Raw genomic sequence first — 13,947 nt, 5'->3', positions numbered from 1 at the left:
CAGAGCTCCTTGTTGTTGTTGTTGTTAAGTGCCGTCGAGTCGGTTCACCAGAGCTCCTTACAAGGAGGAAATTATAATCATTGTAATGAAACAAGGTGTATGATTTGTTGTATGTAAAACTGATGATCTGCCCTGTAAATGTTCACTCAAGCCACAATAAAAAATGCCTTTAAAAAAAACAAAAAACTTGGACAATAAAAAGTTAAAACAAAACATACAAAAAAACTAACTTGCCCATCAGAGGTCAAAAGGGAATTAGAATTGAAGATGATTAATGGACTCCTTGTGTGGCGCTGTAGTATTAGCACTGAACTGTGAACCACAAGGTCAGCAGTTCAAACCCATCAGCTGTTCCTCAGAAACCTATACAGAGTCGTTATGAGTTGGAACTGACTCAATGGTACTTAATAACAACAACAATAATGGCACTATAGGATAAGCACTGGCCCATAAGGTTGGTTTGAACTTCAAGATTGGCAGTTCAAACTCCCCAGCCACTCTTCAGAAACCCTATACAGGGTTGCTATGAGTTGGAACCTACTCAACGGCACATTATAACAACAAGACTTTGGACAGAAAAGTCCAAACAAGTAAATTCAGGGCACCACAGCAATCTTTTGTGTTTGGCTTCTTTTACTTCCCATAATATTTTCAAGATTCATCCAGTTGTACCGTTTATCAGTATTTTACTTCTTTTCATTGATAAATAATATCACCTTGTATAAATACACCACATTTATTTATCCATTCAGCAGCTGATGACATTTGTTTTGCTTTCTTCTGGTTAGTATAAGTTGTTGTTACGTGCCATCAAATCAGTTCTGACCCATAGCAACCCCGCATAGGGTTTCTGAAGAGCTTAAATCGCTGACCTTGCAGTTCAAACTGACTTTGCAGTCTAATGCATTAACCCACCGTGCCACACAGAACTCTGTTATTACAAATATATATTGTACACTCAGGGATAAATATTATAAAAATAAATAGAAAAGTGTTTTAGTAATTGAGGTAATCTGGATCAGTAATTTAATCAATAATAAAAACTTCAATTTATTTATTGATTGAATTTATTTCCTTACAATCTCTAAGGAAAAGTATTTTTTATGACAGCTTTATTGAGATATCATTCACTATCATGGGGCACAGAGGCTCTGTACTGCATATCACTGGACTGGGAACCACAAGGTTGATAGTTCAAGCCCACCAGCAGCTCTGTGAAAGAAAGATGAAACTTATTGCTTCCACAAAGATGTACACCCTTGGAAGCCCTATACAGGATCACTATGAGTCAGAACAGACTCAATGACATCTAAGAACAATAACAATTCACATACCATAAAGTACAACCTCTCAAAGTATACATTTCAGTCATGTAATATATTCATAGACTTGTGCATTCATCAGTATTTCCAAATTCCAGAACATTTCCATCATCCCCCTAAAGATACTCCAGACCCCCATTAGCAGTCATTTGCCATTCTCTCCTGACTCCAAGGCTCTGGTAACTGGAAATCTACTTTCTGTCTCTATGGATTTGCCTATTCTTGACATTTCACATAAATGGAACAACATGTGATTGCACAAATGGCATGGAGGTCATGTCTGACTTCAAGGAAAAAGAATTAAACTCAAAATTAAATTCCCATGTGGGAGAGTTCAGACATGAATCCACCCTACAATCTTCTTTGCCCTCTTCTGACACCAACCATCCCACCCACTCACTCTCAGCTTCACATCTGGATTTGATAATCCATTGCAATGACCACCTAGAACTCATAGACAACATTCACGACTATGAGGTTTATCAAGGATGTGAAGAGATTATACAATTCAGGATCAGAAACGACTTAGGATGCAGCAGTACTCCAGTCAAGAACGCCCCTTTTCTGCCGTACTCAAGGCACAACTTGCTCGTCTTTGGCTTCTCAGTCATGAGGTCCTCAGCCTCTGCCCTGCTCATGCAAAGCTTCTCAAGCCAGTCTATAAATGCCCAAAGGCACTCAGCTTTACTGGATCTATGGGTGGAGAAGTCCACAGCTGCTGTCTGTCCATGTTGCTGCCTCTGCCACCCCTGCTTCTCAAGCTCTGTGCATGTCTTCTCCCTGACGACCCTTATTCGTGCCCACCCCAAAGATAGGTGACCCAACAGAATGCTGAAATCATCAGGCAATATTCTTGATATCACACGCAAGTAATGTTTGGCTAAAGATCGTTTTTAAATGGCTGTGACAGTATATTGACAGGGAGCTGCCAGAGTTTCAAGCCAGATTCAGATTCAGATGTGGGATGAGGGCTATTGTTGCTGACATTAGATGGATCTTGGGTGGAAGTAGAGAATACAAGACAGATGTTTACCTGTGTTTTATTGACTATGCAAAGGCTTTTGACTGTATGGATCATGACAAGCTATGGACAACATTGAGGAGAATGAGTATTATAGAGCACTTAATGGTACTCTTGAGGAAGATGTACATCAATCAAGAGGCAGTCATTCAAACAGTACAAAGGAACACTGTATGGTTTAAAATTAGGAAAGGTATGTGCCAGGGTGTAGTCTTTCACCATACTTATTCAATTTGTATGCTAAGCAATCTGAGTAATTGATTATAATTACTCAGTAATTGATTGTATTTGTAATTGAAGTAATCTGAGAAGCTGGATTATATGAGGAAGAACATGGCATCAGGATTGGAGGAAGACTCATGAACATCCTTTGATCTGCAGACGATACAGCCTTGCTTGCTGAAAATGAAGAGAATTTAAAATATTTCATGATGAAGATCAAAGACCACAGCCTTCATTATGGGTTGTACCTCAATGCAAAGAAAAAAAATTCTCACCACTGGACCAATAAATAACACGATGATAAATGGAGAAAAGACTGAAGTTGTCAAAGACTTCATTTTGCTTGGATCCACCATCAACATTCATGGAAACAGCAGTCAAAAAAATCAAATGATGTATTGCATTATGCAAATCTGCTGCATAAGCCCTCTATAAAGTATTCCAAGAGCGAAGATGTCAGTTTGAGGACTAAAGTGCAACAGACCCAAGCCGTGGTATTTTCAATAGCTTCGTTAGCATGTGAAAGTTGAACAATGAATAAGGAAGACCATAGAAGAATTGATTCACTTGAGTTACAGTGTTGGAGAAGACTATTACAAATACCAGAAGGACAAACAAATTTGTGTTGGAAGAAGTACAGCCAGAATGTTCTTTAGAAGTCAAGATGGCCAAACTTTGTGTCTCATATTTTGAACATATTATCAGGAGTGACCAGTTCCTGGAGAACGACACCATGCTTTGTAGCATGGGGGGGAATAACAAAAAGAGGGAGACCCCCAACAAGATGGATTGGAATAGTAGCAGCAATATTGTGTGCAAGCATAGCAGCAATTGTTAAGAATGGAACCGGACAGGGTGGTATTTTGTTTTCTTGTACATAGGGTTGCTATGGGTTGGAAGAAACTCAATGGCACCTAAAAACAACACAACACCAACTTCTTCAGTCTGAAACTGATCAAACATGTAATCAAGATGCACCAATAATTACTTATGACTGAAATGCAAAAGTTGGAAACAAAGAAGGATCAGTAGTTGGAAAATATAGCCTTGGTGATGGACATGATACTACAGATAGCATGACAGAATTTTGCAAGACCAATGAATTATTCATTGAAAACACTTTTTTCAACATAATGGTGTGGCACTGTGGGTTAATGCGCCAGACTGCAAAGCCATTTGAACTGCAAGGTCAGCAGTTCAAGTTCACCAGTTGCTCCTCGGAAACCCTATACAGGGTCGCTATGGGTCCGGAACTGACTCAACGGCACTTCACAACAACAACAACACATACATGAACCTCACTAGAGGAAATACACAGGAATTAAACTGACATCTGTGGGAAGAGATGATGTTGCCCATAGCTTGTCATGATCCATACAAAAAAAGGCCAGGGGCAGACTGGAATACACCATCAATCACTCCTATGCAACTTCAGGCTGAAGCTGAAAGAAATTAAAACAAGTCCTTAAAAGCCAAAACATGACCTTGAGTATATCCCACCTCACAAAAGAGTTGATGCATTAAACACTAATGATCAAAGACCAGAAGAGTTGCGGAATGATACCAAGAACATCATACATGAAGAAAACAAAACGTTGTTTAAAAGACAACAAAGAAAGAACAAATGAAAAGACTAAAGTGGATGTCAGAAGAGACTCTGAAACTTGCCCTTGAACATAGAGAAGTTGAAGAAACTGGAAGATATGTTGAAGTTAAAGAACTGACCATAAGTATTCAAAGAAGACAAAGTCAAGTATTACAATGAAATGTGCAAGGACTTGGAGTTCTTAGAAAACCAAAAGGAAAAAACAGCCTTTACATTTCTCAAAGTGAAAGAACTGAAGAAAAATTTTAACCTTGGTTTGTCGTATTGAAGGATTCTATTGGCAAAATGTTGAATGCCACTGAAAGTATCAAAAGGAGATGGAAGAAATGCACAGAATCATTGGACCAAAAAGAATTAATAGTCACTCATTTATAGAGATCCCATATGATCAAGAATCAATAGTACTGAAGGCAGAAGTCCGAGCCATTGGTGAAAAACAAGGATCTAAGAATTGATGGAATATAAATGGAAATCTTTCAACAAACTTCTACTGAGCTGGAAGCACTCACTATTCTATGCCAAGAAATTTGGAAGACAGCTACCTGGCCAACACATTGGAAGAGGCCCATATTTGTGTTCATTCCAAAGAAAGGTGACCCAACAGAATGCAGAAATCATTGAACAATCTATCACTAATAGTACATGGAAGTAAGCTTTTGTTGAAGATCATTCAAAAACAGTTGCATCAGTATAGTATGTCAACAGGGGACTGTTAGAAATTCAAGCCAGATTCAGAAGAGGACCACGAATGAGGGACATCATTGCTGTTACACATGGATCTTAGCTGAAAGCAGAGAGTACCATAAAGATGTTTGTTGTTGTTGTTAGGTGCCATTGAGTCAGTACCGACCCATAGCGACCTTATGCACAGCAGAATGAATCTACTTGTGCTTTATTGACTATGCAAAGGCATTCAACTGTGTGAATCATAATAAACTATGAATAACATTGCAAAGAATGGTTATCCCAGACTACTTAATTGTACTCATGAAGAATTTGTATATAACTACCAAGAGGTAGTTATTAGAACAGAATAAGGGAACATTGAATGGTTTTAAATCAGGCAAGGTGTGCATCAGGTTTGTATCTTTTCACCATACTTATTCAATCTGTATGCTGAGCATATAATCTGAGAAATTGGGTTATATGAACAAGGATGTTCATTGGAGGAAGATTCATCAACAATCTGTGTTATGCAGATGGTACAACCTTACTTTCTGTAAGTGAAGAGGAGTTTGAATACTTACTAATGAAGATCAAAGGCTACAGCCTTCAGTATACATTGTACCTCAATGTAAAGAAAACAAAATCTCCCCAATTGAACCAATAAAAAACATCAGGATAAGCAGAGAATAGCTTGAAGTTGTCAGAAACTTCATTTTTGCTTAGATCCACAATCAATGCTCATGGAAGCAACAGTCAGGAAATCAAAGGACATGTTGCATTAGGCAAATCTTCTGCCAAAGACTCTTTGCAAGAGCAAAGACGTCTCTTTGAGGACTAAGGTGTGCCTGGTCCAAGCCGCGGTATTTTCATTTGCTTTATATGCATGTGAAAATTTAACCATCAATAAGGAAGAGCTGAGCAGAACTGATGTACTTGAATAATGGCAAAGAATACTGAAAAGACCATGGACTACCTGAAAAACAAACAAATCTGTGTTGGAAGAACTACAACCAGAATGCTTCTTAGAAATGCTGATGGCAAGACTTTGTTTCTCTTACTTTGGACATGTTGTGAGGAGGGATCTGCACCTGGAGAAGGACAGCATGCTTGGAAAAGTGAAGAATCGGCAAAAAAGAGGAAGACACATACAACAAGAATAATTGGCACAATGTCAGCAACAATGGGCTCACATACAACAATTGTGAGGATGGTGCAGGGCAGTGTTTTGTTCTGTTGTTCATAAGGACACTAGGAGTGGAAATCCACACGAAGGTACCTAACAACAACAACCATTTTTATTATTTCTTCTAGTTCCTTTGGGTTTAGTTTGACCTTCATTTTCTAATGTCTTAAATCAGAAAGTTAGATTACTGATTTGAGATTTTTTTGATGCAAGTATTTTCAATATGTTTCCCTCTGAGCACTTCTTAAGCTGCATCCTTTAAGTTTGGGTATGTTGTATGTTTTCATTCACCTCAGAGGATTTTCTTTCGCCCATTTCGTATTTAGGAGTGGGTGTGTTTAATTTTCACATACTTGTGAATTTCTCAAGTTTCCTTGTGTTATTGATTTCTAATTTCATTCTATTATGTTCTGAGAATAAACGTACTTTGTATAATTTCAATTTACTTAAATTTACTGAAGCTTATTTTATGACCCAACATATGTTGTATCCTGGAGAATGTTGTTCCATGTATACCTGAGAAGAGTGTGTATTCTTTTGTTGTTGGATGAAAAGTTCTATAGATGTCTGTTAGGATTAGTTGATTTATAGTGTTTTTCAAGTCTTCTATTTATTTTTGATCTGCTGTATATTAGCCCTGCACATTATTGCAAGTGGAGTCTTGAAGTCTCCATTTATTTTGTTGAATGGTCTATTTCATCATTCATTTCTGTCATTTTTGCTTCAAGTATTTAGAGGCTCTGTTTTAGATATATATTTTGTGAATTGTTAAATCACCCTGATGATTTATTACAATAAAATGTCTTTCTCTTTCTCTAGTAACAAATTTTGTCTTAATGACTATTTTGTCATATTAATATAGCTAACTCAGCTCTCTTTAGACTATTGTTTGCATCATGTATCTTTTTCTATCATTTTACTTTCAACTTATTTGTGGTCTGAGGAATAAACACTTAGGTTAAAAATTAAATCCTTATGTTAAGCATATTGGGAGAGGAGTTTAAAATGCAACAAATTATGGTTTTTAAATCCACTAAGCATACCTAAATAAAAAGAATCAACTTCAAATAATCAAATAAAAGGCATTCTTCCGTGTCCCAAATCTAATCCAGTCTGTGTATTAGCTTACAAGGATTTATTTATTATATAGGATCAAATCTTGAATCTTAACTACCTTCTAAACATCAACAAATCTGTTTTTGTCAAACCAGCAGGGAAGGTAAATTCCTAGCAAGAAACACTGCTCAGGAAGTAATTGTACCATGTCTCCAAATTCCTGAGAATCAAGTGGGAAAACTGGAAGCAACAAGAAACAAGTAAGGTAACTGACTTCATTTAGTGAGAACTCATTTCCTAAAGCTAAATGAACAAAATATTTAGGACACCTAAGTGTGTGACTAGTCGGTTTGCTTTCTCCCAAGCACAGCCGGTCCACAAGAGTACACTGTGAACCACAAATGCAAATCACATATGTAATTTTAAAGTTTCTATGATCATATTTTTTAAAAAAAAAGAAACTGGTAAAATTAATAATTGATATATTTTATCATGTTCATCAATTCTTTATGTAATCAGTAGAGTTATTTTATATCCCTTTGTTTTGTATTAAGTATTTGATATGAAGTATAGATATAAGAAAATTAGAAGTCATCAAAAATGAAATGGAATGCATGAAGATGGCTAGCTCAGGCATTTGTGACCTGAAATGGACTGCTAATAACACAAGTTCAAGCTGAAGCTAAAGAAAACTAAAGCAAGGCTACGAGACTCAAAATTGACCTTAATCAGATCCCATCTGAAACAAAAGACCATCTCAAGAACAGAGTTGATGCACTGAACACTAATGACTGAAGACCAGAGAAGTTGTGGGATGCCATCAAGAACATCATACATGAAGAAAGCAGAGGTCATTAAAAAGGCAGGAGAAAAACCAAGAAACAAAACAGATGTCAGAAAAGACTCACAAACTTGCTCTTGGATGTAAAGAATCTAAAACAACTGGAAGAAATGATGAAGCAAAAAAAGATGACCAGAAAATTTCAAAGGACAGCTTCTAGCAGGCAAACTCAAGTATTGCAGTGAAAATGTACAAAGACCTGGAGTTCAAAAACCATAAGGGAAAAAGACACTCAGAATTTATCAAGCTGAAAGAACTGAAGAAGAAAATTCAAGCCTTGGGCTGTAATTGTAATATTAAAGAATTCTATGGGCAAAATGTTTACCATACTATGATAACTTGTGTGTGGCTGAAAACGATGTCACCGGTATTTTAAACACAAGTAGGGGCGCCAAGAGTCAACAGGTTTCAGTGGGGCTTCCAGACTAAGATTAGGAAGAGGAAGGCAGACCACTTCTGAATGGTTAGCCACTGAAAACCTTATATTCCTAAGTACAGCAGATGAACCCATCACATTGGAAGTTGCTCAAAATATAAGTCGGGAAGAGCTGCCTTCTCAAAGTAGAGTTGGGTTTAATGATGTGAATGGAGCACAGCTCTCAGGACCTTCATTTACTGGTGGGACACAAGTCAAAATGAAAAGAAAGTGCTGCAAATAACCATTAATAATTGGAACATGGAAGGTTCAAAGTATGAATACAAGAAAATTGGAAGTCATTAAAAATGAAATGGAATGCATAAAGGCATTTGTTGTTGTTAGGTGCCATCAAGTCATTACCTACTCATAGCGACCTTATGCACAGCAGAACAAAACACTGACCGATCCTGAGCCAACCTCACTACTGTTACCACGCTTGAGTCCATCGATGCTGCCACTTGATTTGTTGCCACTGCCAACAATCCATTTCGTTGGGGGAGGTCTTCCTCTTTATCTCTGACCCTCCACCTTACCAAACATGATATCCTTCTCCAGTGTCTGATCCCTCCTGACAATATGTCCAAAGTATGAGAGACAAAGTTTGGCCATCCTGGCCTCCTAGGAGCACTCTGGCTGCATTTCTTCCAAAATGGATCTATTAGTTCTTTTGGCACCGTAACTCAAAAGCATCAATTCTTCTATGGTCTTCCTTATTCACTGTCCAGCTTTAGCATGCACATGAGGTTATTGAAAATACCACGGCTTGGGTCAGGCGAGTCTTAGTCCTCAAGCTGACATCTTTGCTCTTAAACACTTTAAAAAGGTCTTGTGCCGCAGATTTGCCTAATGCAATACATCGTTTGATTTCTTGATTGCTGCTTCCGTGAATGTTGATAGTTGATCCAAGAAGAATGAAGTCCTTGACAACTTCAATCTTTTCTCCATTGATAAGAATGTTGTTTACTGGCCCAGTGGTGAGGATTTTTGTTTTCTTTACATTGAGATGTAATCCATACAGAAGGCTGTGCTCTTTGATCTTCATCAGTAAATATTTTAAGTCCTCTTCACTTTCAGCAAGCAAGGTTGTATCATATTGCAGGTCATTAATGAGTCTTCCTCCAATCCTGATGCCATGTTTTTCTTCATAGAATCCAGCTTCTCAGATTATTTGCTCAGGATACGTACGAATAAGTTGAATAAGTATGGTGAAAGAATACAACCTTGTCGCACACCTTTCTTAATTTTAAACCAGTCAGTGTTCCCATGTTCTGTTCAAACAACTACCTCTTGGTCCACGTACAGATTCATCGTGAACACAAGTAAGTGTTCCAGAATACTCATACTTAGCAATGTTGTCCATAGCTTGTCATGATCCACACAACCAAAAACCTATGCATAGTCAATAAAGCACAGGTAAAAATCTTTCTGATATTCTCTGCTTTCAGCCAAGATCCATCGTTCCATAGCCTCTTCTGAATCTGGCTTGAACCTCTGGAAGTTTTCTGTTAATGTATGCTTGCAGCTGTTTCTGTATTACCTTTAGTAAAACTTTACTCACATGGGATATCAAAGAGATTGTCCAATGATTTCCGCATTCCATTGGGTCACCTCTTTTTGGAATAGGCACAAATACAGATCTCTTCCAATCAGTCAGCTAGATAGTTGTCTTCCAAATTTCTTGGCAGAGATGAGTGAGTGCCTCCTGTGCTGCTTCATTTTCTTGAAAGATTTCCATTTTTATTCCATTAGTTCCTGGTGTCTTGTTCTTCGCCAATTCCTTCAATGCAACTTGGACTTCCTCCCTCAGTATCATTGGTCTTGAAACGGTTGAACATTATCCATCTCCTTTTGGTTCCATGACTTTTTATATTCCTTCCATCGTCTCTTGATGCATTCTACATCATTCAATAATTTGCCCAGAGAATCTTTCAATAACGAAAGTAGAGGCTTAATTTTTTTCTTCAGTTCCCCCAGCTTGAGAAATGCTGAGCATGTTCTTCCTTTTTGGTTTTTCTCATTCCAGATCTTTGCGCATTTTACTGTAATATTTAGCTTTATCTTCTCAAGCTGGTCTTTGAAATTTTCTGTTCAGCTCTTGGACTTCCTCATTTCTTCCATTTGCTTTAGCATCTCTATGCTGGACAGCAAATTTCAGTGTCTCTTCTGACATACATTTTGACCTTTTCCTTCAAGACAAGATTCTTAATGACTTTTTCTTTCTTCGTTTATGATGTTCTTGATGTCATCCCACAACTGTTCTGTTCTTGGGTCTTTAATGTTTAATGTATCAAATCTTTTCTTTAGATGATCTCTAAATTCAGGTGGGATATATTCAAGATCATATTTTGGCTCTCATGGACTTGTTTTCATTTTCTTCAGCTTCAGTTGAATTTGCATATGAGTAATTGATGGTCTGTCCCACAGTTTGCTCCTGGCCTTGTTTTCAGTGATTATATGGAGCTTTTCCACCGTCTCTTTCCGCAGATGTAGTCAATTTGATTTCTATGTATTCCATCTGGTGAGGTCCATGTGTACAGTCGTGTCTTATGCTGTCTAAAGAAGCATCAAGTGAGCTAAGATGTGCTATTGGCCATTCTGAATCAGACAGTCATATGGTTTACTATTGCTGGGAATGACAAAGTCAAGAGGAATGGCATCACATTTATTGTCACAAGAGCATTTCAGGATCTATCTTGAAGTCTACTGTCTGTGATAGAACAATATCCACACATCTACATGGAAAAAGTAGTCTTTGGAAAAGGACATGATGTTTAGAAAAGTGGAGGTTCAAAGAAAAACAGGAAGACCCCCAACGAGACGGACTGGCACAGTGGCAGCAGCAGTGGACTCAAACTTAACAATGGCAAGGATGGCACAGGAATGGGCAGTGTTTGGTTCTGTAGTGCATAGGGTCGCTATGAGTCAGAACCGACTTGACAGCACTTAACAGCAACAAGAAGGAATACCAACCAGTAAGTACTAATATTAATCAAATCACTTCTCAAACTGAAAGAAGAAAATAAATTTAAGCCTTTGGTTGCAATATTGAAGAATTCTATGGGGAAAATATTGAATGGTGTAGGAAGCATCAAATGGAAATGAAAGGAATACATAGTTACTGTGCCAAAAAGAACTGGTTGAGATCCAACCATTTCAAGAGGTGTAGCACATGACCAAGAACTGATGGTACTGAAGGAAGAAGTCCCAGCTGCACGGACAGCATGGTGACAAACACAAAGCTCCAGGAAGTGAAGGCATACAAACTGAAATTCGTCATCAAACTGTTGCAGTCCTGGGGGCACTCACTGGTCTATGCCCAGAAATTTTAAAGACAGTAGCTAGCTGCCTGGTCTACTGGAGTCCTGGTGTAGCGCTGTGGGCTAATGCATCAGACTACAAAGTCGTTTGAACTGCAAGGTCGGTGGTTCAAGCTCACCAGCTTCTCCTTGGAAACCCTATACAGGATTGCTATGGGTCGGAATCCACTCAACGGCACTTCATAACACCTGGACAACTGGAGTCCTTGGTCAGTTGTGCTGCTGAACTATAAGGTCAGCTTGAACTGCAAGATTGGTGGTTCAAATTTAGCAACTGCTTCTCGGTAATCCTGTAAAGAGGATTGGGCAGTGTTTCGTCTGCTGTGCATAAGGTCACTATGAGTCGGTAACAACTCAATGGCACCAAACAACAACGAGTCAGAACCAACTCCACAGCACTTAACAGCAACAATCTGGGCAACTAATTGGAAGAGATCCATATTTAGACCCATTTCAAACAAAGGTGACCCAACAGAATGCGGAAACCACTGAACATCCAAGCATGATGTCTTTCTCCAGAAACCTAGCCCTTCTGACAGCATGTCCAAAATACAAGAGACAAAGTCTTACTTTCTTGCTTTTGTTAATGAGTCTTTCCCCCAACCCTGATACCACATTCTTCTTCATATAATCCAGTTTCACGGTTTATTTGCTCAGCAACCAGATTGAGTAAATGTGGAGAAAGGATACAACACGGTCACACACCTTTTCTGATTTTAAACCATGCAGTATCCTTTATTCTGTTTTAGTATGTCATTCCTAAAATCTTAACAAATTTGAGCGATGAAAATTCTCTTCAGAACTCAACTCATGTTTACTGCTGATGGGGAAAAAAAAAAAACAAGAAACATTGCCCCACATGAATCTACAAAATAGTCTTGGAGGGAATAACAATGTGTACAAACAACAAATTGTCACTTAAAACCAACAGCATTGAATCTATGGATCTATTGATCGGTCTGCAGACCTCCTGTAGAGAAACTGTCAGTTAAAACTTCCTGAGCATATTTTCTCTACAAATCAAATACTTTTCAAAACCTTGGCTGGTCATCACAATCTCATGAGGATTCTGAACACAGTGGCCCTGATGATTTTAATATAGAGCCAAGGTTTAAAATAATTTACCTAAGAGCAAATGCTTGAAGACGACGAATAGCAAACAGGAAATTAAATTCCCTACATGGAATATGACTACCTGCCCAGACAAGTAGAACTTCTATTTCACCTCAATGGCAATGAAGTTGTCCTTTTGAGGTAAAAATGGAGCTACATTTTTTTCCCCAGTCACCCTAACACAGTACACATGGACACAGTAGAGGGATAGCTCTCTAATACTTTAGCAAAGGCAGATCATTTCTAAAGATGGGAAATACTGTGTCTGCTTTATTTAGCGTGTTGCTCTTGAAATCTGATCGGGGGAGGAGGGCGCAGTTCTGGTGGGGCTCTAAATAATGAAAAATTGGCCCTATAAACCTGGTCCGCTTTGGGAGAAAGCAGGCTCTGTCATGAGTTTCTCCACTGAGAGAAAGGGACTCACAAAGAAATTCAGGGTAATGGAATCACGGGTCGCTGGAGTAGGGGTAAGGCCATTGGTGCTACGTAGACCTCTCCCGAGGCCGCCGAGCAGGAGAGCCCCGAGCTGAGTGCCCCTCTTCCGGGCAGCCAGGGCCTAAAGTCAACCCACAAGGGAGGCCCTAGGGTCTTGGGAGGCTGGAATGGAATTTAAGTGGAAGGTGGGTTTCAAAGGGGGGCTCCCTTCCTCGGGGTTAGGGACCCTGAGGTCGCCGGGTGGCGGGAGCGATGGGAGCGCGGCGGAGAGGAGGAGGGCTAGCCGGCGGCGCCGAAATCTCCCGCGCTCAGGGGCTGACTCCTCCTCCTCTGCCTGGCCTCTCACGCCCCTAGCCACGGCCAGGCCCGCCAGTCGACTTCCCCTGGAGCCCCCGCAATGAAGCCCCGGCTTCGAGTGGGATCCGAAAACCTCGGCCAGCCCCACCCGCCCGAAACCCGGTGGCCGGCCGTGCGCCGCCAGTGACGGCACTGCAGGGTGCGTGGCCAATCGGCGCGGCCTCCGAGGAGGCGGCATCAGCCCCGCCCCCTGAACCCAGGTCCAATGAAGAGCCGGCCCCGGGGGCCGCGGCAGGGTTAGAGGTTGTGCGGCCCCGCCCCATCCGCCCCTTTTCCCTTGGCCCCGCCCCCACCCGCCCGCCGAAGGTGCCGGTCCCCGCGCTGGGCCCGCCCCCGCCCCTCCCCGCCGGCCCGCCAGCGCGCCTCACGGCTCCTGTCTCCCCTCCCTCC

At 40.0% G+C, this 13,947-nt stretch overlaps 1 protein-coding gene across 2 annotated transcripts in view; it reads left to right on the top strand.

Moving 5' to 3' along the window:
- The window catches only part of IPO5 (importin 5), a 71,089-nt gene that overhangs the window by 7,926 nt on the left and 49,216 nt on the right, over window positions 1-13,947 (top strand). The window contains exons 1-2 of one of the 2 annotated variants that reach the window (XM_006831987.1): window positions 7,299-7,336; window positions 11,963-11,968. The gene's annotated coding sequence lies outside the window, so the exon portion shown is untranslated. Of the gene's footprint in view, window positions 1-7,231; window positions 7,342-11,962; window positions 11,969-13,947 lie in introns of those variants that run through there. The other variant, XM_006831985.1, reaches the window with a different exon arrangement.

The sequence above is a fragment of the Chrysochloris asiatica genome, unplaced genomic scaffold (assembly GCF_000296735.1).
Source record: "Chrysochloris asiatica unplaced genomic scaffold, ChrAsi1.0 scaffold00005, whole genome shotgun sequence".
NCBI classification, from domain to species: Eukaryota; Metazoa; Chordata; class Mammalia; order Afrosoricida; family Chrysochloridae; genus Chrysochloris; species Chrysochloris asiatica.
The sequence above is the reverse complement of the archived record's forward strand: the minus strand, read 5'-3'. Positions and strand labels throughout refer to the sequence as shown.